The 22,705-nt window shown below is 41.7% G+C and overlaps 1 protein-coding gene across 3 annotated transcripts in view; it reads right to left on the bottom strand.

Annotated features, from left to right (window-relative positions):
* Window positions 1-17,674, bottom strand: part of PLD1 (phospholipase D1) — a 272,923-nt gene extending 255,249 nt beyond the window's left edge. For 2 of the 3 annotated variants that reach the window (XM_061415905.1, XM_061415916.1), the window contains exon 1: window positions 17,590-17,669. The gene's annotated coding sequence lies outside the window, so the exon portion shown is untranslated. Of the gene's footprint in view, window positions 1-17,589 lie in introns of all 3 variants that reach the window. The other variant, XM_061415861.1, reaches the window with a different exon arrangement.
* Between the last annotated feature and the right edge of the window lie 5,031 nt (window positions 17,675-22,705).

Genomic DNA, 22,705 nt, shown 5'->3' with positions numbered 1-22,705 from the left:
GCAACAGAGTTCTCCAGGCCTGTCCTCTGAGAAGAGGTTTGAGGGTGGCTGGTTAGCCCAGAGACCCATTCAGGACCTATTACACTGCCAGCTGAGGCAGTCACTCTCCTGTGCCCCAGAGCTGTGCACTCTCTCTTGCTCTGCACCAGCTCTGGGGGAGCTGGTGAGGAAGACTCCAAGGCCAAATAAACACAGGCCTTATCTGAAGCCAGGCCTCACCTCCCTGCCCCAGACCCAACTTGGTTTTTGAGTCATGACAAAGAAGAAAAATTACGTTCATCATTTCTAGTAATTCCTTCTCAATGAACATATGGTCCTTTTAAGTTATGGAAGATTTCATAGCCTTCCTGAGCCACTGGCACTAGGAAATCAGGGTGTAAAAAATTTTACTGTATAGAAATCATCAGATTAAGGGTCTATGACTCAGTAAGTAAACAAATAAATTGAGAAAAAAATCCTGGATGGAATTAGGAGACGGTGTCAACACAAGCACTGGTTTCACGAGAAAGAATGAGAATAAAATGCTTGCCTGGGTTGTGTTAAAATAATTCTAATCACAGTCCATTAAGCGAGGTACTTATACTTTATGCTTAACTTGTGCTTAATTACCATGTAATATAATAATGACTTCTCAGCATGTTCTAAATTGATACTGCAGCCTTTACTTGATTGTAGTAGGAAATTCTCCATACCTGTCTAGCCAGCTCTAAAGACCCAACTCTAGGTATATTATCTAATCTTCCTGACCCACAGGCCTGCATTTATTTTGCCATTTACAGAGTCAGTAAAGCTGGTGATAGAGACAGAGTAAAGGGACAGAATAGGTGATTAAATAGCTAATCCCACTGCTGCTGCTGCTGCTGCTAAGTGCTTCAGTTGTGTCCGACTCTGTGCGACCCCATAGACGGAAGCCCACCAGGCTCACCCGTCCCTGGGATTCTCCAGGCAAGAACACTAGGAGATTGCAAGTAGAGAAAAAAGTACGAGAGACCCCAGTGAGTTAATGATCACTCAAGAAAGCTGGTTTGCTTAACCACAGAACCAGTCAGGCTTACTTAGCAATAAAACAATGCAACAGAAGCATGAGACATGCCCCAGAACAATAAAACAATGGTGGAAAAAGACTTATATCCTGCCCAGTGAGGTCAGTAAGCTAACAATTCCTAGGACACATTCCTCTGCACACACTAAAAACAAAAATATAAGGAAAAGGTGATATGATACTAAAACCTGAAATGATTTACTATACTCTAGTATATGTTATTGCCTTTTCGCTCATTTTCACTGCATCATGACAGTCTTGGCTTGACCATGTAGGGACAAGAAAAATCCCCTGCCTATGTGGAGGAGAAGTTAATGATGGAAGCTTGATATCTGCTCAAGAATGAGGAAGAAGGTGGTCTTCTCCTCCTCTCCACTTTCCTTTGATTATAAAATCATAGCCCACTAAGATCTAGGCATGACACTTTCTTGTCCACCCACTTATAAGTCTCACAAGTACCCTATTCTAATAAATCACTTCTTGTCTCTCACTTTGCCTCTTGCTGAATTCTTTCTGTGCTGAGACATGAAGAATCAGAGCACCTGGGAGCCCCCATTAACTGAGACACATTTCTGCAGTTTCACTGGGATGGGTCTCACACTTCTTAAAGGAGTACTGAGTCCTCAGTGGGGTATCAGAACACTAGGGCTGCATGTGGAACTGACTGCCCACTGAGCCACCAACACTTGACTTAGAAGCATCTTTCTGGACCAAATGGTCAGGTCATCTGGTCTCTGAGTGTAACTGTCTACGCACAATTTCATTTAAAAATTGTCTGCCCACAACTTCTTTGTCTCCTGAGAAACCTGTATGCAGGTCAAGAAACAACAGTTAGAAATGGACATGAACAACAAACTGGTTCAAAATTGGGAAAGGAGTACATCAAAGCTATATATATTGTCACCCTGCTTATTTAACTTATATGTCACCCTGCTTATTTAACTTATTTAACTTATATGCTTATTTAACTTATTTAACATCATGCAAAATGCCAGGGTAGATGAAGTACAAGCTGGAATCAAGATTGCTGGGAGAAGTATCAATAACCTCGGATACGCAGATGACACCACCCTTACGGCAGAAAGTGAAGAGGAATCAAAGGCCTCTTGATGAATGTGAAAGCAGAGAGAAAAAGTTGACTTAAAACACAACATTCAAAAAATGAAGATCATAGCATCAGGTCCCATCACTTTATGGCAAATAGTTGGGGAAACAATGGGGAACAGTGACATACTTTATTTTCTTGGGCTCCAAAATCACTGCAGATGGTGACTGCAGCCAGAAAATTAAAAGACGCTTGCTCCTTGGAAGAAAAGCTAAGACCAACTTAGACAGCATATTAAAAAGTAGAGACATTACCTTGCCGACAAAGGTCCATATAGTCAAAGCTATGGTTTTCCCAGTAGTCTTGTATGGATGTGAAAGTTGGACAATAAAGAAGACTGAGCACCGAAGAATTGATGCTTTTGAACTGAGGTGTTAAAGGAGACTCCTGAGAATCCCCTGGACTGCAAGGAGATCTAACCAGTCCATCTTAAAGGAAATCAATCCTGAATATTCACTGGGAGGATTGATGCTGAAGTTGAAATTCCAATACTTTGGCCACCTGATGCAAAGAGCCAACTCATTGGAAAAGACCCTGATGCTGGGAAAGATTGAAGGCAGGAGGAGAAGGGGACAACAGAGGTTGAGATGGCTGGATGGCATCACTGAGTCAAAGGACGTAAGTTTAAGCAGACTCAGGGAGATGGTGAATGACAGGGAAGCCTGGCGTGCTGTAGTACATGGGGTCGCAAAGAGAGTCAGACAGGACTGAACAACTAAACAACAACAACCCACAACTTCAATTAAAAAGAAAAAAAAAAAATAGAATTGGCCTGTGACTAAAACCACTCCCTAAAGTATATCTGTGTGTGTGAACTGGCACAGAAATAAGAACACCAAAAAGCACTGGATTGTAGAACAAAAGTTATTAATGAAGTACAAGAGAAAATCAAAAATATTGAGAAGTAAAGGGAATGAAATAGTTTTAGGATTATTCCCTCTATTTCAAGCCAGTCCAATAAACATGTTGGGATCTGCTATATGTTAGACTTTTAGGTGCTTTAAAAAGAGGTGAAATTTATATATAAATGATATTTATATTTACATACTAAGATCATGGCATCCAGTCCCATCACTTCATGGCCAACAGATGGGGAAACAATGGAAACAGCGACACACTTTATTTTCTTGCACTACAAAATCACTACAGATGATGACCGCAGTCATGAAATTAAAAGATGCTTGTTCCTTGGAAGAAAAGCTATGACAAGCCTAGACAGCATATTAAAAAGTAGAGACATTACTTTGCCAACAAAGGTCTGTATAGTCAAAGCTATGTTTTTTCCAGTAGTCATGTTTGGATGTGAGAGTTGGACTATAAAGCAGGTTAAATGCTGAAGAATTGATGCTTTTGAACTATGGTGTTGGAGAAGACTCTTTGAGAGTCCAGTGGACTGCAAGGAGATCAAATCAGGCAATTCTAAATTAGGAAATGGACCCTGAATATTCATTGAAAGGATTGATGCTGAAGCTGAAGCTCCAATACTTTGGCCACCTTATGCAAAGAGCCAACACACTGGAAAAGACCCTGATGCCAAAAAAGATTGAAGGCTGGAGGAGAAAGGGACAACAGAGGATGAGATGGCTGGATGGCATCACCGATTCAAAGGATGCGACTTTTGGCAAATTCCAGGAGATAGTAAAGTACAGGAAAGCTGGTGTGCTTCAATCCATGTGGTTGCAAAAAGTCAGACTTGACTGAGCTACTGAAAAACAAAAACAAGAGTTTAATCATGTGGTTTAGTAGAGAAAAAATCTACACATAGGAGACTGGTTGTGGGAAACAGAAAGCAGGGAGGACTGCCATGGGGATTTCTGTAACAAATTCACCGTTGAATGAGAACAATGCATTGACTAGCATTTAATTGGAGAAGGCAATGGCACCCCACTCCAGTACTCTTGCCTGGAAAATCCCATGGACGGAGGAGCCTGGTAGGCTGCAGTCCATGGCGTCGCTAGGAGTCAGACACGACTGAGCGACTTCACTTTCACTTTTCACTTTCATGCGTTGAAGAAGGAAATGGCAACCCACTCCAGTGTTCTTGCCTGGAGAATCCCAGGGACAGGGGAGCCTGGTGGGCTGCCGTCTCTGGGGTCACACAGAGTCGGACACGACTGAATCGACTTAGCAGCAGTAGCAGGAGCAGCATTTAATTAAGAAAACTCTGAAGAAAATAAAAAAAGACAAAAATTGTCCCTAAATTCCTATACTTCCTAAGGAGTTTTAGGAAGAGAGCTGACTATAAATGTCCATATAAATGATGGACATTTATTTCAGCAATAATTGAAAGTAGTGAATGCAAACTCAGTATACAATGGGGGAAAGAAATGCCTTTGACCTCTACCATCCCCCCAAACACATAAATATTTATATCTTAATTTCACTCCTGCAAAAAATAATGGAAAAAAAAAAAAACATGATAAAATCCTAACTGGTAATTTGCCTTTTATTGCTCCAAATAATAAATGCATAAATAGGGTATTTAAAGGAAAAAGAGGAAAGATAAATATATATATATATAATGTTATATATAATAACATTATATATATAAAACTATATATATGAACAATAGTTTTCTAACCTTTTAAAACAGTAGAATGTTTTTGTTTGAATAAAATCTTTAAAAAGCCAAATATAAGTAAATAACATGGTATGGGGTTATAATCCACAGTTTTAAACAAATACCATGAGTCCACACTGAGATAAATAAATAATTGAATAAATAAATAGGTGGGGATGAAAAGACACATCTTCCATACAGAAGAATTTAAAATCATTTATGCAGCTACTTGTCCCTCCCCTAAGAGGTGGAACATAACTCCCTATCTCAATAGTATGGGCTGTGCAGAGTGACTTCCTTCCAAAGAGTACAGTATTGGGTAGGAATGGGGGAGCAACTCCATAGTGAAGAAACCTTGCAAACACTGCCTTGCAAGGTGATTAAAGTGAACACCAGTAGCAGTAAGTCATGATGACGGTGTGTATTCTTGATGCAATGTAATGAGACCACTTTTGTGGTCTTCCTCTCCAATGTGATCATGAGAAAAACATCATAAACATTCTAATTGAGGGACAGTTGACAAGAAACCTTTGGACTTCCCTGGAGGCTCAGCAGCGAAGAATCTGCCTGCAAGGCAGGAGACCCAGATTCAACCCCTACGTTGGGAAGATCCCCTGGAAAATGAAACGGTGACCCACTCCAGTATTCTTGCTGGGGAGATCCCATGGACAGAGGAGCCTGGCAGGCTACAGAGGAGGCTACAATCCATGGGGTCACAAAAGCGTTACACACGAGTTAGCGACTAAACAACCACTGCAAGACACGAATGGGATACCTAACCAGTAACCCTTTAAACATCAAGGTTATCAAAACATGGAAAATCTGAGTAAATATCATAGCCCAGAAGAACCTAAGGAGACATGACAACTAAATGTAACATGGTATCCTGGATGGGATCCCGGAATAGAAAAAGGACATTAGAGAAAACTGGGGAAATCTGAATAAAGTATGGACTTTAATAACAATACATTAGTATTGATTCATTAATTATTGCAAAAGTGCCACCCCAATATAAGATTTAATAAGAAAGGAAACCATAGTTTACCCATGTATACCATCCTCAAAATGGCTAGCCACTCCAGTATTCTTGGGCTTCCCTAATTAACCATCTGGCTCAGATGGTTAAGAATCTTCCTGCAAAATAGGAGACCTGGGTTCAATCCTTGGGTCAGAAAGATCTCCTGAAGAAGGGAATGGAAACCCACTCCAGTATTCTTGCCTGGAGAATTCCATGGACAGAAGAGCCTGGTGAGATACAGTCATAGGCTCACAAAGAGTCAAACACTGAGCAACCAACACTTTCACTTTTTCACTTCACCATCCTCGAAACTTTTCTATGACTCTGAAACACAAAGTTCGCTTTTTAAAAAATAAGTATACAAAATCATGCTTTTTTCAAATGAGATACTTTTATGGAAAGTGAAGTGTAGAGAAGTTCAGAGCTTTGCTCTCTTCATCTTTTACCCTAGCTGCTGCTCCAATCCTAGAGCAGACTGAAATCACTATCATGAAAAACTGGGATGTGTTATCGTAACAAAATACCAGCCCACTTAGGCAGCCTAGCAGCACTGTGCTGCACGACTCAGTCCAGCCTTTAACTGACTGTATTAGACCACAAGCTCTGTGCGGGCGGAACCACATCTTCGCTGCACAAGCACATGTGGAGCACTCTGTTGGCATCAAAAGACCACTGACGAACTTACAGCACCAGTGTGAGCAGCAAACACAAGGTGATGGCTTTCACCACCAGGCCTACTGGCCTTCCTTGGCCACAGATCTGTAAAACTTACTTCCTCATTAGTCAAGTCTGTTCCCTGTGACGTCAGATAGGACAAACCTCTCCAATATGCCCTTCTGGACTCCTGAGTCTTACAGAGTGATGTATAGCCCTCTTACCCCATCACCCCACCCAACACCACCCCAATAGAACTCAAAGAGGGAGGAAAACAGGAATTTCCCCAAATCTATCAGGTTTATTTTACACTACTTTCATGTTTAATTGATCCATTTTATCACAGATTAATCACCCACAGGACAAACAGCTACAGCTCAATCAACCCTTACACGCTCTCTGCATATGAAAGGAAACATTCATATACAGGGCTACAGATTTTATTTCCCATTGGTTGGGAGTGGCCCTTGTTCCAAATGGCAGTAATATCTCAGCAATGCATCACTGTCCTAAAGGTAACATCTGTGGAATCAGGAAAGAGTGATAACAAGAACCGATAAATCACCCGGGAACTCAGGGTTCACACTAACATCACGTACTCACACAGTAGTTCAGAGAGGCATTCATTTTACAATTAGTGAGCATCTACTACATGCCAGGCAAATGCCAGCTCTCATGGAGCTTATGTTCGTATGTAGAAAACTCAGTATTTAAGACGTGAAGAAAAACTCTTAGTGATCAGTGCCAGGGTGAAAACCACCCACAGGAATAGCTAGGACAATGAGGCTATGAGCAAGGTAATGCAGACTGGGCAGGGAGGCAGGTTTGATGGTCAGGGAAAGACTTTTCAGAGAGGTGATATTTGAACCTTTCGTCATTGACCCAAATGTCAAAAAGATGCACGCCACGCAAAGACTCGGGAGAAGGCTGTTTCTGGCAGAGGGAATGGCACAATGCAAAGCCCTGAAGTGGAACCAGGTTGGTATGCTCCAGAAACAGAACTCCCCCTGCCGACCATCCCCAGAGATGGGCAACTGTAGTTCAGAAAGATGAAAACTGAGGCTAACGTGGGAACAAACCTAGCACAGTTGACTTCCCTGCTAGTCTCCAAGTACCATGCAGAGCTGTATCCTTAGGTGAGAATCTAGGCCCCAACAGATCTGAGCTCAGGGAGTCAGGCCCTTATCTGAGAAATAGGTTCATGGGGCCAAGAGGCAGACTCTGAAAGTTGTCTCACAGGAAGAGAATTTGAGGCCAAACATAAAAGTCGAGACTCTCGGGCAATGTGGCCTGGGTCCAGTAGCCCAAATGACTTGACACTATGCCGGGCACATGGAGGCCCCAGGGCTGGGCAGCAAGTGCCCACAGGGGCCAAGCAGATACATGGGAGGATCATCAGAATCCCAAAGGAACTCACACTACACTGCACCGAGTTGCCCCTGCCCGCAAGAAACCCAATTTAGTAGGTACATGACAGAACCTGGGCCTCTGAATTTAATCAAGCTCCCAGGTGATTTTGTTTAGCCAGACCTTAGAATGACTGACTGGGAGTGAGGAGAGGGCAAGCTTGCTCTGAAGGAGAAAACTGAGTCTGAAGAATCCTATTTCTACAGACAAATAGAATCAAGGATTAAAGTGAATGCAGTTAAGGGAAAACGGACTTGGTTTAACTATATGTCCACTCATAATTTATAAAATTCATAGAAAAGAAAAAGGGAAGTAAAATTTTATAGTCAAATAAAGATTAACTTAAAAATGTATAGCAAATATCATTTAAGGAGAAGTTGAAAGTTTTCTCCTAGGAATAGGAAAAAAGATTGTCTGCTATTACTGATCAGGCATGCATGCGTGCTATGTCATTTCAGTTGAGTTCAACTCTTTGCAACCCCATAGACTGTAGCCCGCCAGGCTCCTGTGTCCATGGGATTCTCAAGACAAGAATACTTGAGTGGGTTGCCATGCCCTCCTCCAGGGACCTTCCCGACTGTATTCAACACCATGATAGATGTCATATTTAATGCAATTAAACAACAAAAAAAAAAAAAAAAAGAAAGAAAGAAATCTTATACAAGTTGGGAAGAAAAAATATAAAGTGGATGCAGCTGAGATAAAAAAAGAGTATGAAACCACAATTATACTAGCTAATAGGACAAGATAGTTAAGAACATTGCATAACTCGGGGTACTCCTTTACCTCCAACCACATCTCCAAACTCAAGACACTACTTTTGTTTTCAATATAATGCATTTAATGTAAGTTTAAAATCCAAACTTAGGCAATCTGTTGTTTCATAATGGCATGTTTAACAACTGGCTCATGAAATTCCTGAAAGTTTAAAACCAGCTCTCAGCATGTCAGTTCCAGCGCATCACTGGCAAAAGCTTCTGAAAAAAAAAACGAAAACCAGTCCATTGCCTTTCCTTCCCTTCCCCTCTTCAGGCCTTCGTCTTCTCTTCCCTCCAGCAGACGTACAGCAATGCTTTCACATCTGCTCCGAGGAGCCCCACGGTTCCAGCTGCTAAGGGGCAGCTGCCTTTGCCAGGATGTGGGCAGGGAGGGAGACGGGGGGACACAGCTGGTTCACTGGGCCCATCTAGGAATCCTCAGGAATGGCTGTGCTTAGGGTGTTCTACATACTGGGATTTCACAGAAGAGTTCATTCAGAAAAGCGGTTCTTAGGGGCAGGGCGGGGGACAGTAACAACAGTTTTTTCCTTCAAGTGTGAAAACGGCTGGTGTAGGTTACTGACACACAGTCTACACTTATATCCATGATTCATGCAGATATGTGTTACTCACACCCCTAGAAAGCTGGCGAAGCCTGTGACGCCCTCCTGCCATTTAACGTGAAGGCAAGGAACGTGATGGGAGGCATGTTATTCCAGCACAGCACAGACTAGTTCACTCTTCCCTTGAGAGTGCACCCTACTGTTAATTCTAAATATACTTTAAAAATATACCTCCATACATACACTCGTTGGAAAAGAGAGGCAAATCATGCTTCTCCTACTATAAATAAATGCCACCCTGTGTGTGCGTGCAGACAGGTGTCTGATTCTTTGTGACCCCATGGACTGTAGCCCAGCAGGCTCCTCTATCCATGGGATTTTTCAGCAAGAATACTGGAGTGGGTTGCTATTTCCTTCTCCAGGGGATCTTCCCCACTCAGGGATTCAGAGATGTCTCTTGCATCTCCTGCTTTTGGCAGGCAGATTCTTCACCACTGTGCCATTGGTCTCCTGCATTGCAGGCGGATTCTTTACCTGCTGAGCCACCAGGGAAGCCACTTCACCACCGGCAAAGCCCAAATGCCATCCTATGTTTGTAAATTAAGAAAAAATCAAAATTTCTACCTAATGTCAAAACATATACCGAAAAAGTATGATTATCAAAGGCATATAGCTCATTATCCCTAGTTGTAAGTAGCTCTGTTGCCTGAAGCTTTCCTATTGCTTCTCATCACTGGGGTCTCATGGAATGCCATACTTATTCAAGAATTCCTCTCAGGAAAAATTAATTTCTCCCTCATCCATATTCCCATAAGGCCCCACCTCCATGTCTCCTCCCACAGTGATTTGCTTGGCTATTTAGGGGTGTCACTCCTGCTAGCTCTGGGATGGAGTGGGGAGAGCTTTTTGAAAGAGGGGAACTAACATTTATTGTGTCATTTCTATGTTTCAGTTGTTATTTAGTTGCTAAGCTGGGTCCAACCCTTTTACAATCCCATGGACTATAGACCACCAGGCTCTTCTGTCCCTGGGATGCTCCAGGTAAGAATACTGGAGTGAGTTGCCATTTCCTTCTCCAGGGGATCTTCCCAACCCAGGGACTGAACCTGCATCTCTGCACTGGCAGGCAGATTCTTTACCACCGAGGCACCAGGAAATCCCAGGCTCTAGGCTAAATGCTTTACAGGCATTTTTTCCTCCAGTCCCCACAATAATCCTATGAGATAGGTATTATTTTTTATCCCCATTCTACAGATAGGGAAACCGAGGTATAGGGGACTTTTCAGTTACTTGTCTCAGGCCACATGGTGCTCGAATCCTCAAGATCTGAATCCTAGCTCTCAGGCTCCTAGGGCAAGGACTCTGGCCATTACTCCTGGTGAGGAACTTGTGGGGCTCAACTGTGCCTTACTGTTATTTACCTTACTTGCTTTACAAGACCTGCTTTGATTCATCACTGCCCCATCACCCTACATTTCCAGACAAGACAGTGGCAGATTGGGGCTGGGACTGGGGTTAGGGTAAAAAATCTTTGCTCCATGTTCCTAGCTTCGAAATATTTAGCATCTACAAAATTCTATCAGGTGATTCTTTTTTTCCTTAAGATAATATGATTTTGGAACCCACACCTCAATCCTCTGCTACCTCCCCAATCTCCTTATTTCAAAGGACTCTTTCATCAGAATTCAGGTAGAAAATACTGCAGGAAAAGACCAATGAAATGAGTAAACTGGCTGCAAATTCAAAATGCCACAGACTGTCCACTGTGCTTCTACAAGTTTATTTCTGAAAGTAGTTAAATGGCACAGCAGAACAAATAAATAAGTAAAACATTCATTATAATAATCTTTTCTGGAAATATTTACATATTTTGAATAAAATGAATCACACCGATTCAGCTCACATCTAATTGTACACTACAATGAGCAGTGGAGATGCAAAAGTGAAAAAAACACAGTCAGTGGCCTCTCATGGGGAAGACAAGCGATAAAATAATTGAAAACCCAGTGATTCTAATATCATGCTATATGTAATATCCATTCATAAAAAAGAGTGTACACAAAAATAGACTAGGTTAGTATGAAGACCCCAAGCTGGGGTTAAGAGTTACCTGGTATCTCTTTGTCCACATGCTTTGTTGATTAGTAATGGTTTTAAGAAACAATAAGATCACTTCAAGATAAAGACTTGAATGTAAGACGTGAAACCATAAAACTCCTAGAAGAAAACATAGGCAGTATGCACTTTGACAGTGGTCTTAGCGATATCTTTCTGGATTTGTCTCCTCAGGCAAGGGAAGCAAAAGTAAAAATGAACAAGTGGGACTAAATCAAACTAAAAAGTTTCTGAACAGCCAAGGAAATTATCAACAAAATGAAAAGACAACCTACCAAATGGGAGAAGATATTTACAAACCATATATTCAATAAAGGGTTGACATCTAAAATATAAAAAGAACTCATATAACTCAACAACAAAAAAACAAACAACCCAATTTAAAAATGGGCAGAGGAGATGAATAAACATTTTTCCAAGAAGACATACAGATGGCTAATGGGCACACGAAGAAATGTTCAACATCACTAATTATTATGGAAATCCAAATCAAAACCACAATGAGGTGTCACCACATGCCTGTTAGAAGGCTATGATCAAAAAGGCAAGAAATAACAAGCTGGCAAGGAAGTGGAGAAAGGGGAAGCTTCATACACTGTTGATGGGACTGTAAATTGCGGCAGCCATTTTGGGGAACAGTGTGGAGATCCCTCAAAAAATTAATTCTAGAACTACTGTATGATCCAGCTATCCTATTTCTGCATAGTTAGCCAAATAATAAAAAATACTAATTAAAAAAGATATATGCACCTCTATGTTCATTACAGCATTCTTTATAATGGATATGGAGACAACCTAAGTGCCCATGAATGAATGAATGGATAAAGAAGATGCAGTATCCTCAAATTAGAAATTAATTATTAGATGCATGAACATGAGGCCTAGCATTCTAATCTGTAAATGTGAGTATCAATAATGTTGTTTGGCTTGCAAATGAGGTCATGTGTGGGAAGACAATGTAAAGGTGCATGGCATTCCTATACATGAATATTAACTGGTGGACAGTTTAACCTCTCATGCTACAATGTTACTGATCCAAATGGAGAAGTCTTGTGGAGGCCCAGGAAAACTGAAACTCCATGAGAATGTCTGGTGACTTTAACTTTAGTGACCACTAATAAGTTGGAAAACACATTTTTAAATATGCCTTTTAAATGTTGCTAAAGAGTGGATTTAAACAACTTTGTAAAATAAATGACTGTTCAAAAAAAAAAAAAGATGTGATAATTACAATGGAATATTGCTCAGCCAAGAAAAAGATGAAATCCTGCCTTTTGAACGTATAACTGGACCTCGAGGAAATTATGTTAAGTGAAAACAAATACTATATGATTTCACTCATTTGTGAAATATAAAACACAAACTAAAAAGCAAAAAAAAAATTAAACAAACCAAACACATAGATACAGAGAACAAAGTATGAGTTGCTAGAGTGAAAGGGCTGGGGGGCGGGAGGGATGGTGGGAGGGTGAAATGGAAGAAGGGGATCAAATATATGGAGATGTAACTAAAAATTTTGGTGGCTGTAGCGTATACAGGGGCTTCCCAGGTGGCACTAGCAGTAAAGAACCTGAGACGTAAAAAATGTGGGTTGGATCCCTGGGTTGGGAAGATCCCCTGAAGGAGTGCATGACAACCCACTCCAGTACTATTGCCTGGAGAATCCCATGGACAGAGGAACCTGGCAGGCTATAGGCCATAGGGTCACAAAGAGTCAGACATGACTGAAGGGATTTAGCACAGCAGAGCACAGCACAGTGTATCCAGAAGTAGAAATGGAATGCTGTACACATGAAACTTACATAATGTTATAAATCAATGTTAACTCAATAGAAAAATAATAAATAAATAATCACTTTAAGATAAACCAAAGAAAAGATCATTTTCATCTACACTTGACATTTCAAAGGGATTGTTATGCAGAATCACACGGAACCTCAAGCTTGTGTAAAGAACTGACCAAACTTTCAGCACCCTGTCTTCCCCTGTGCTGGTTCCTCTCTGCACTGGCTTCTCCCTCCCACTCCACCACCTTCCTTTTCCCATATTTATTCCTTATTCTCCTTCATCCAAATTCACTTTCTGTCTGCAAGAGCCTACTTTGGAAAAAAAAAATCACTGTTGAGTACTGAACTTTGATTTTCCTGTCCTTAATGTAAAGTTTGTCAATTTATGCCCTTAGAAGTCTCTCCCTCTCTCAACAAAAGAGCCGACCAGACAGAGTTATTTTTATTTCCCTGTTGCTCTTGGCTGATTTTCTTTTGTGCGTCAGAGGCTTTCAAAAGGTTCCCAACTCCAGATCCAAAAAGTGCAAAAAAATGATTGAGTACAGAATAAAATATTCCTCTCATCCAGAGGGGAGCCTGAGGTCACAGGCTGGGGAAGGAATTGGGGTTCTGGGGCCCTAAGCAGCAAGACTTTCCATGGCTTATGGTCAGCCACAAACTTCTGTTCTGTCCACCTGGGATAAAACCCAGGCCTTCATTTGGCAGATTAGCTCTGGGATGGTCATAACGATTATTAAAATACAGAAGTGTTTCCTCTCTGATAGGCAAATACTGCCTCCCCATACACATATCCTGGCCTCCACAGACCCTTTCAGGATCCCTGTCCAAAACTCCTCATAACCAAGAGGCAAGGAGACCAGCAGAGAGTCTCTAGGACCCTGTCTCAGTGCTCACAGAGCCTGACAAAACCACACTCCACTTTAATTTCCGCTAGTGAAAAGTGTGTGCGTGTGTGTGTGTGTGTGTGTGTGTGTGTGTGCGAGCGCGTGTGTGAAAGTTGCTCAGTCATGTCCCACTCTTTGCGACCCCATGGACTGTAGCCCACCAGGCTCCTCTGTCCATGGGATTTCCCAGGCAAGAATACTGGAGAGGGTTGCCATTTCCTTCTCCAGCTGAAAAATAGAGGAGTTGAATTGGTTGTCTGAGCTGCACTTCGATTGCAATTATGTCAAGTTATTTATCCCTAAGGATAAGGACAAAACAGCAATATAACAATACAAAAAAAATTGTCAGGAGGGTGCAATTTCTGGCTATATTTTTCTGATGAGACAGCAGTGCCAAAACCCTGGGTTCAAGATGCCCGCAATGGAATCCCAGCTCTGCCATAGGCTAGCTTGCTGTACCTCCAATGACTCATCTATAAAAGGGGCTGGTAGGACTATTACATACCTACTTCACGGGGTTGTTTTGAGAATAAAATGTGCTCATGTGTGTAAAATGCTTAGAATAGTGTCTGGTGCACAGAAAGTACCTTTAAGTGTTGATTGAATACACAAATCATTTTGTATTCTGTCACAGAATGTTTGTTCAATAAATTAAAAAGTTAAGCAAGTTTCTCAACACAAAGGAAAAAAAAATCAGCTATGACACTATGAAACACCTACTATACACTTTCATTAAAAAACCCAGCATTAAAACATCTGGGATACAGATTTTACACTGGCCTGTGAATTTAGGGAAACACATTGGAAGGCATTTCCACTACAGCATGAGACAGGATTTGTACCATCCCTTTTCTAATCAGAAATGTCACAGGCTTATGAGAAATTTAGGGTATGAGTTTCTCATTTTAACCCTGCAAAAACATTTATCCACACCCTGGAGGGAGAATACATTTTATTTTGTGGTGCTATGACTTAAAGAATTTAAAACATAAAACCAGGTCCTGACAGCTACAGCTCTCTTATGCACACAGTGACTCAAACTAAGAGTTTAAAGGGTCATGTCTTATGTACTGGGTCCTCTGGGTCCATCAATGTTTAGTAAACATCTAGAGTGGAAAGGAAACTGCTACACCTAGGAGCTAGCTCAATCAAAACTCCTTTTAGTTAAACGGGTGCACAACCTGAGCTCAAGCATAATTTGGAAACATGCTACAGAGCTGCTAAGGAGACAAAGGAATTTCATCTTTCTGTTAGAGATTAAGGAGAGGAAACTACCAACAACTCTAGGGAATTCCCTGGCCATCCAATGGTTAGGACTCCGCACTCTCACTGCTCAGGAGATGGGTTCAATCCCTTCTCTGGGAACTAATACTCCGCAAGCCACCGGCACAGACCAAAAAACAAACAAACAGAAAAACTCCCTGGTGGGCTGTAGTCCATGGGGTCGCGAAGAGTTGGACACGACTGAGAGACTTCACTTTCACTTTTCACTGTCATGCATTGGAGAAGGAAATGGCAACCCACTCCAGTGTTCTTGCCTGGAGAATCCCAGGGACGGGGAGCCTGGTGGGCTGCTGTCTATGGGGTTGCAGAGTTGGACACGACTGAAGCGACTTAGCAGCAGCAGCAGCAGCAGCAAGCTTATCCTCTGGGTTTCCCAGGTGGTAAAAAACCCACCTGCCAATGCAAGAGACTTAAGAGATGAGGTTCAATCCCTGGGTCAGGAAGATCCCCTGGAGGAGGGCCGGGCAACCCACTCAAGTATTCTTGCCTGGAGAATCCCATGGACAGAGGAGCCTGACGGGCTATAGCCCATAGGGTTGCAAAGAGTTGGACACGACTGAAGCAACTTACCACAGGAGTTTATCCTCACAGAGTAAAGTATTAGGCCTTTCCTGATGGGGATAAAATTTACTAAACACAGTCTGGTTATACCTTTTCAACTTTCTTCTTTAAAAGTGAATTTCTCTAAAAATATGAGAAGGAGCTCAAACTTCGCTTAGTGAGAAAACTAAAGCTTGTATTGTAGTCATTATCATTGAAATGTTATTAAAACTCTAAAAAAATAAAAGACTTTTGTGGAGGGATAGTTGTGATGGGAGCACAATAATATGAAAGTACTTAATGCCACTGAATTACATACTAAAAAATGGTTTAAATGAAAAATTTTATGTTATGTGTATCAAACACAATAAAAATAAAATAACATGGAAAACCCTATAAGAGTTAAAGGTAAATGAATTTTATAACAAATCATTTTTAATTAAGAAATGCACATTTAGTAATCAGACAGCTTCCAAGGAGCAGGGTCCCCCACTGCCTGGTTGTAAGGGAATCAACAAGCCTAAATACAGCACTTCTAGCCGTGGTTCCCAAATACTCTAACATCAGGTACAAACATGTTAAAGACACACCTTTCTCAAAGCCCTAACTACTCACACTTTTCATATGGATTGTGAGTTATACTAGATCCTGAGAAGACAAGCAGGGAGCTCAGACAATTAGTGAAAAGATCCTAAAACAACATTTAAAGGCTGTGTCCAAATTCAAGCTAAAAGACTGTGCCCTATTCACATGTACGTTATCATAAAACATTTAATACTGAAAGAAAATCTTATTCAAAGAGGCAGTGTGTAATTGTGGAGTCTGTTAATAGTTCAAGCTATAGATTAATTTTCATTCTTTACACTTTCATTGCGCCACCTTTAGTTAGCCATTTAACAGAGCTCAGAGGTCTGGGGATACCTGGCCTCCCCGAAGCCCTGAGAAAGCACTCAAAGGGGGGTCTAAACTGTAACCGGTAGGCCTGGCAAGTAAAGTAAGGGAACTCCTCATTTCGGGGAAAAACTTAGGGATAATGAAACGCAGAAACATTTGTGGTCCTTAAGAATCTACTTGCCTTTAGTACTTTACAAAGACAGTAAAGATAAAATACAGGCGTGGTGATAGTTCTGGACTGACTCTACAAGTTCTGAAGGGCCTCACACAATTCTATCCTAAGCTTGAAGCTCCACTTTCTTGGATCTGAGACCTAAGTCCCACATACCTGAAGCTGGAGCCCCTTTATACACACCCAGGTCCTTGGGCCCTTATCCCTGCCCCGCCCCGGCGTCATCACTTCGTGGGCGCCACAGCTGGTAGCTTTGTGGCCACACGCCCAGGACGGTGCATCTGGCGGGCTGGGCGCTCAGCCTCGGAACACAGCACTTCCTGGTTGGTTTGGGATACTGGTCCCACCGCCAGCGCCATCTCGGTCATCCCACAGCACACGAGAACCCCAGGGGCGCGAGATGACCTAGAGTCACCAGACACACTTGTACTGGGGCCTCCGCGGCGAGCTAGATGGATACACCTGCAGAAGACGCCCTCAACTTCGGCCTGGAGCCAGCGCGGCTCTGCAGTCCAGAGCCACCTGCCCCGGCAAAAGTGCGCGCCCAAGTTGACTGCGTCGACTCTGCAGGAGTCTGGGCCGAAGGCATGCACTGGAGGCCCCCGAATGCTGCCAGGGAGGCCGGTCCCGCGAGCCCTCAGGGAGCTGGTGCCCGCCGCCGACGCCGCTGCCAAGGCTGCCTCCAAGTTGGGCGGGGAACGGCCCGCTGCCGCGGGCCGTCGGGAGGAGGGACGGAAAGCGAGCGCGGCGGAAACCCGCTCCGCTGGAGCTGTGCGCGCCCCCGGCGGCGGCCGTGCGGCTCCTACCTGTGGCGTGAGGGCGGCCTCAGGAACCTGCGCGGTGGCGGCGGATTCTCGGGGCTCCGGCGCAGCTGGCACCACTGGAGGCAGGGGAGCAGGGAAGAGGCAGGGCCAGAGTGGGGACCGCGCCGTCGCCCGGAACTCCGCGCCGGGATTCGCGCTAGCCTAACAGGGGTGGGGCGAGGCGGTGCCGGGCAAGGCAAGTCTCCGCGCAGGCTGGACGCCCCCGCTGGGTACGAGGTCTCCGGCCTCTAAACCTCTTTCCTGGTCCGTGTTTCTGACTCTTTTCTCCCAAATTTTCATAATGCAACCGCATCAATCTAGGGCATGTTCACTAGCATTACTACTACTACTATTATTATTATTATTCTTATATCGGGCACTCTTGAGCCGCCAAGTGTGCAGGCACGGTTGTAGGAGCTTTGCCTACATAATCTTAATCTCGTCTACTGCAGTTGGTAGCCACAAATGGTCTATTTTACAACTAGGGAACAGGAACCAAAAAGTGAAACAACTTGTCAGAGGTGACACAAGAACTGGGATCTTTGTTGACGTCATTTATAAGCCTTCTTCCAACTCCCTGGCTTCATGTGTTATCAAGCAAGGAAAATAAGACTCTGAAGTAACCAGAGTCTTAAGGTCACCCAATCAAGAACGCAGAAGAGGGAATTTGTATCTTGATGTCTTTGGAGTTCAAACTTCAGAAATCTTTGTATAGAATAATAAATCAAGAGTAAAGCATGGAAAATTCCATTCCACCCATTTTTGTTCAGTTGCTCAGTCATGTCTGACCCTTTGCGACCCCATGGACTGCAGCATGCCAGGCTTCCCTGTCCTTCACCATCTCCCATGAAACTGTCCAAAACTGTGTTTTGATATCCACTTAGAATAAAGTCTTAAGGAAAAAAAAAAAAAAGAACCAGTTGTCATGTGACTTGACTAGCAGTCATTTGGGAATATAGCTTTGAGTATAGGCCACCCTAAGGCAATGGCACCCCACTCCAGTGCTCTTGCCTGGAAAATCCTATGGATGGAAGAGCCTGGTAGGCTGCAGTCCATGGGGTCGCTAAGAGTCAGACACCACTGAGCGACTTCACTTTCACTTTTCACTTTCATGCATTGGAGAAGGAAATGGCAACCCACTCCAGTATTCTTGCCTGGAGAATCCCAGGGACGGGGGAGCCTGGTGGGCTGCCGTCTCAGGGGTCGCACAGAGTCGGACACGACTGAAGCGACTTAGCAGCAGCAGCGGCAGCATCCTCATTACACAATTGCTGCCTTCTGCCAAAGCCAAGGGAAACTATCGACTTCATGGACCCCAGACTGTTAATAACGATGGCCTCTTTAAAGTACGTAGTGGATATTGCAAGGCTGAGACTGAGTTACATAATGTCTTACTGCACACATGGAACCACATGAAGTGAAAAATGTAATATTCCGGTCCAAAGTAGGGGAGGAGAAGTGAAATTATTGTCTGGAACTCTGTTTTTTCTGTAACCTATAGTTGCTTAGCTCTCCCTGGACTACGTTCTTGCCTCTTGAGCACATCTTTTCCTAATGATAGAAGAGGCACTCAGCCTTCATTCTTTCCTTGTTGACAGAAATGATTGATGTCTTTTGAATCGTGTGACACTGACAGATTTTTACAGTTAAACACATGGCCCTCTGAGCATACAGAGTATTGCCTAAGAGGAGTTTGGCAAGTGTAAGACAAGCATGTTATTGAACAAATGAATACATTTTCCTCCCCTTTTCTCAAGTTTTATTAGTCACAGATGATTTGATAAGTATTATACACACAAGTAATGCACTCTTACAAGCTTGTCCTTAGAAGTTATTGCAAACACTTTTAATTGAGAAGTGGCAGGCTATAAAATTTACAAGTGTCATCATTAAAACATTTGGCAATAGGTTTTTCTATTAACTATAATTAGAAATAAAATTAAGTGCCCTCACTGTAATTGAATTTCTGCTTCCCTGAGCTAGAGGAATAAAATAGAAAAAGGCCATATGTTGTTTAGAGATAAGCTATGGACTGTCAAAGATAAGTTTTATATACAGTATGATTCTGCATGTGATTATTCTATTGTCCTGAGAGATTTAGTGATTGTTGGTTGCTATTTTTCCAAATTTTGCATATCTTCAGAGATGTCAAGAAAAAAATGACTAAGGAATCCTCATATATATCCATCTGTATACATATTTGATGTTTTAATCAGACACGTGGTATTCTAAATACTCTTCAAAGTTTATCTTTTCTTCTCAGTATAAAAGCAGTATATGCCCATTTTATAATTTTTACATTTATATTTTACAAAAATATAAAGTTTTGGAGACTACAGAATTTTTTAAATTAAAATTACCTGTCATCTCCCCTTTGCACACACACCCATTATCAACATTTGTTATATTTTCTTTTTGTTTATTTTCCATAAAGATTTGTTACAAAATTAACACTATACTGTACAATTTAGAATCTTATTTTTCTCACTGAATATTTATAAATTGAGTACTTTTTTACCATCCCTAAGTTTTTTTAAAAAGTATTTAGTGGTGAAGAATATTCTAATTATTTACTTATCTATGCATCTATTGATGGCTTTTGTTTTTTCCTATGTGATACTATTGCTGTTCTTGCTATTTGCATTAATACTCTTAATAGAAACATTTTATATGTGTATATATAATTTATAGAATAAATAAAATTTACATTCTAGTGTGCTTCCCTAGATTTTCTCTTGTGGTATATTTTATATGTACACTGCAATCCAGGTCATCTAGGTCATTTGGGGATGCCCAGTGTCTATCATCTTTTCTGATGATTCCATTTTATTATGATTATAGTGTATAGTTTCAGCAAGAGGGCAGTACGAGGCAGTGATCTCCAAGGCAAAAGGCAGATCCTTCCTCTCCCTTCTTACCACACTTCATTTACCCTGCAGGCCAGGTGGACTGAATCCCAAGGAATTCGGGAGTAGAGAGTGTCTGGAGCTGGGCTCACTGGGCACAAGCAGGAGCAGCCTCAGCAGCAGCTTCGCCCTAACCAGGGTGACCGGGTCAGAGACAGCTTCCCACTTCCTGATTTGTTTGTTTTTAACCATCTGGCACTTCCTCTGTATCTGTTGGTTCCAGGCTTGTCTCCCACCCTTAGCTAGAGTCTTTGAGTCCCTGGTGCCCTTTTCTTTGAGAAAACAAGTTTGTATCCATTGCTTACCTTTCTATAGATAATCCTCACTAACATAACCTGTGTGACTTCTACATCATTCCCTCCACCTAATGGTCCCCTAACTAGCACTTCACTTATTTGCTATGAATGCTAATTAACTAACCATAGTACATACACATGGTACTTTGGAAACAGTATGAAACAGAATATTTTATCCTCAGTCACCTGCTTACATAAATCACTTTAGCCATCATAACAGTGACAGAATGAAAGATGAGAACAGTGTGACTATCAAGGCTTAAAATTAAAAAAAAAAAAAAAAAAAAGCACTCGACAGTGGTTGGTACCAGAAAATCTCAAGAGAGAATGAGGGACAGAGTGGACATTGTCACGGTATACAGAAGCTGTGTCTCTAGAGCTTCATTTTAGCTTCCTGTGGACCATTCATACGTTTCATAATTTCTTCCAACAACGGTCAGTTTGTGGGCTACCACATGACTCTAAAAAGGGGCCACATTGATGCCTACAACCCCAGCTGAAACAGAGCTAATCTTCTCAGTTACTCTTTGCCAGTCCCTTTGAAGTGTTTTCATATCCAAAGGCCCAAAAAAATCCAACTCCCCCAGCAGTCATTAAGGAAGTTTAAAAACTTGTTTACAATATTTTTACATCTTCAGTGTTTATGTGTTTTTTAATTGTATTCATTTTCATGAATTTGTACATTTATACATAGTATCATGATTTTTAAATGAGAAAACATGCATGATGATTTAAAAGAGTGAATATTTGCTTAGCACAATTGTATGTCAATGGTTGCTACAATTGTATTAAAGTAACTATAAAAAACAACAATAATCAGTTCCCCCCAAAATCTGTAAATTGCACAGTAAAAAAAGTTGTGTCAAGGAGGTATTGCTCTAGGAATACATATTAAAGAAAAACTAACATTTTCAAAGCTAATGTGTTTTATACAAACATCTATGTATTTTTAACTTTTAAACTTAATATCAAGTATAAGCTTTCATTTAATCATACATTATAAAACCCATTATGTTGCAGGTACTGTTTTAGTAGAGGGTTTTTATAATGTTAAGTTAAAAAGAGGGTACTATATGAATAAACAAGTGAAATCTCTTTTTCCTATAGGAGAACAAAGTGAAATATGTACGAGATGAAAGGTACTATGAAGAAATATAAACCCAGATAAAGGAAAAGATAAAGACTTCCAGGATGAGGTTGAGGGAGGCTGACAGAGAAGGCTTCTCTGATCGGGTAACATCAGAGCAGAAAAAAAAGAGCAAAGCTTCCAGACAGGTGTATGGAAGAAGAGCATCCAGGCAGAGGGTCTAGGTTGTATGAAGGCCATGAGGTAGAAACATATTTGGTATTTTCAGTGAAGAGTGAGGAAACAAAGGTGAATTGAATGGTGTGAGCAGGGGAAAAAAGTGATAGAAAATGTAGTCAGAGGGGTGACTGGGAGCAAGTTCTTAAGAGGAAGCAGTTTGAATTAATGTTTTGTTTTGCCTTTTATTTACTGAAGTACAGTTAACTGACAATGTGGTGTTAGTCTCAGGTATACAATAAAGTGATTCTTTTTCAGATTCTTTTCCCTTATAGGTTATTACAAGACATTGAGTATAGTTCCTGTGCTATACAGTAGGTCTTTGTTGGTTATCTAGTTTATACATAGTAAGGTGTATGTGTTGGATTTAAACTTAATTGATTATGGAAAGCTTAAGGCTGAAGAGTGACCTAATTGAACTTCAGTTTTAGAAGGACTGCATTGTCTGCTATCTGGAGACTAGCCTGCATGGGGATGCGGGAAGAAGCATGAAGATCAAGCAACAGTCCAAGGAAAGAGAGAATGGAGTGAGAGTCATGGAGGTGTTGGAAGGGGTCAGATTCTGCACCTTAGTATAGATAGGAAAGGAACCAGTATTCAGGAAAATCAACTGT

Source organism: Bos javanicus, chromosome 1 (assembly GCF_032452875.1).
Source record: "Bos javanicus breed banteng chromosome 1, ARS-OSU_banteng_1.0, whole genome shotgun sequence".
Classification (NCBI taxonomy): Eukaryota; Metazoa; Chordata; class Mammalia; order Artiodactyla; family Bovidae; genus Bos; species Bos javanicus.
Note: the sequence above shows the minus strand (reverse complement) of the source record. Positions and strands in the feature narration are given on the sequence as shown.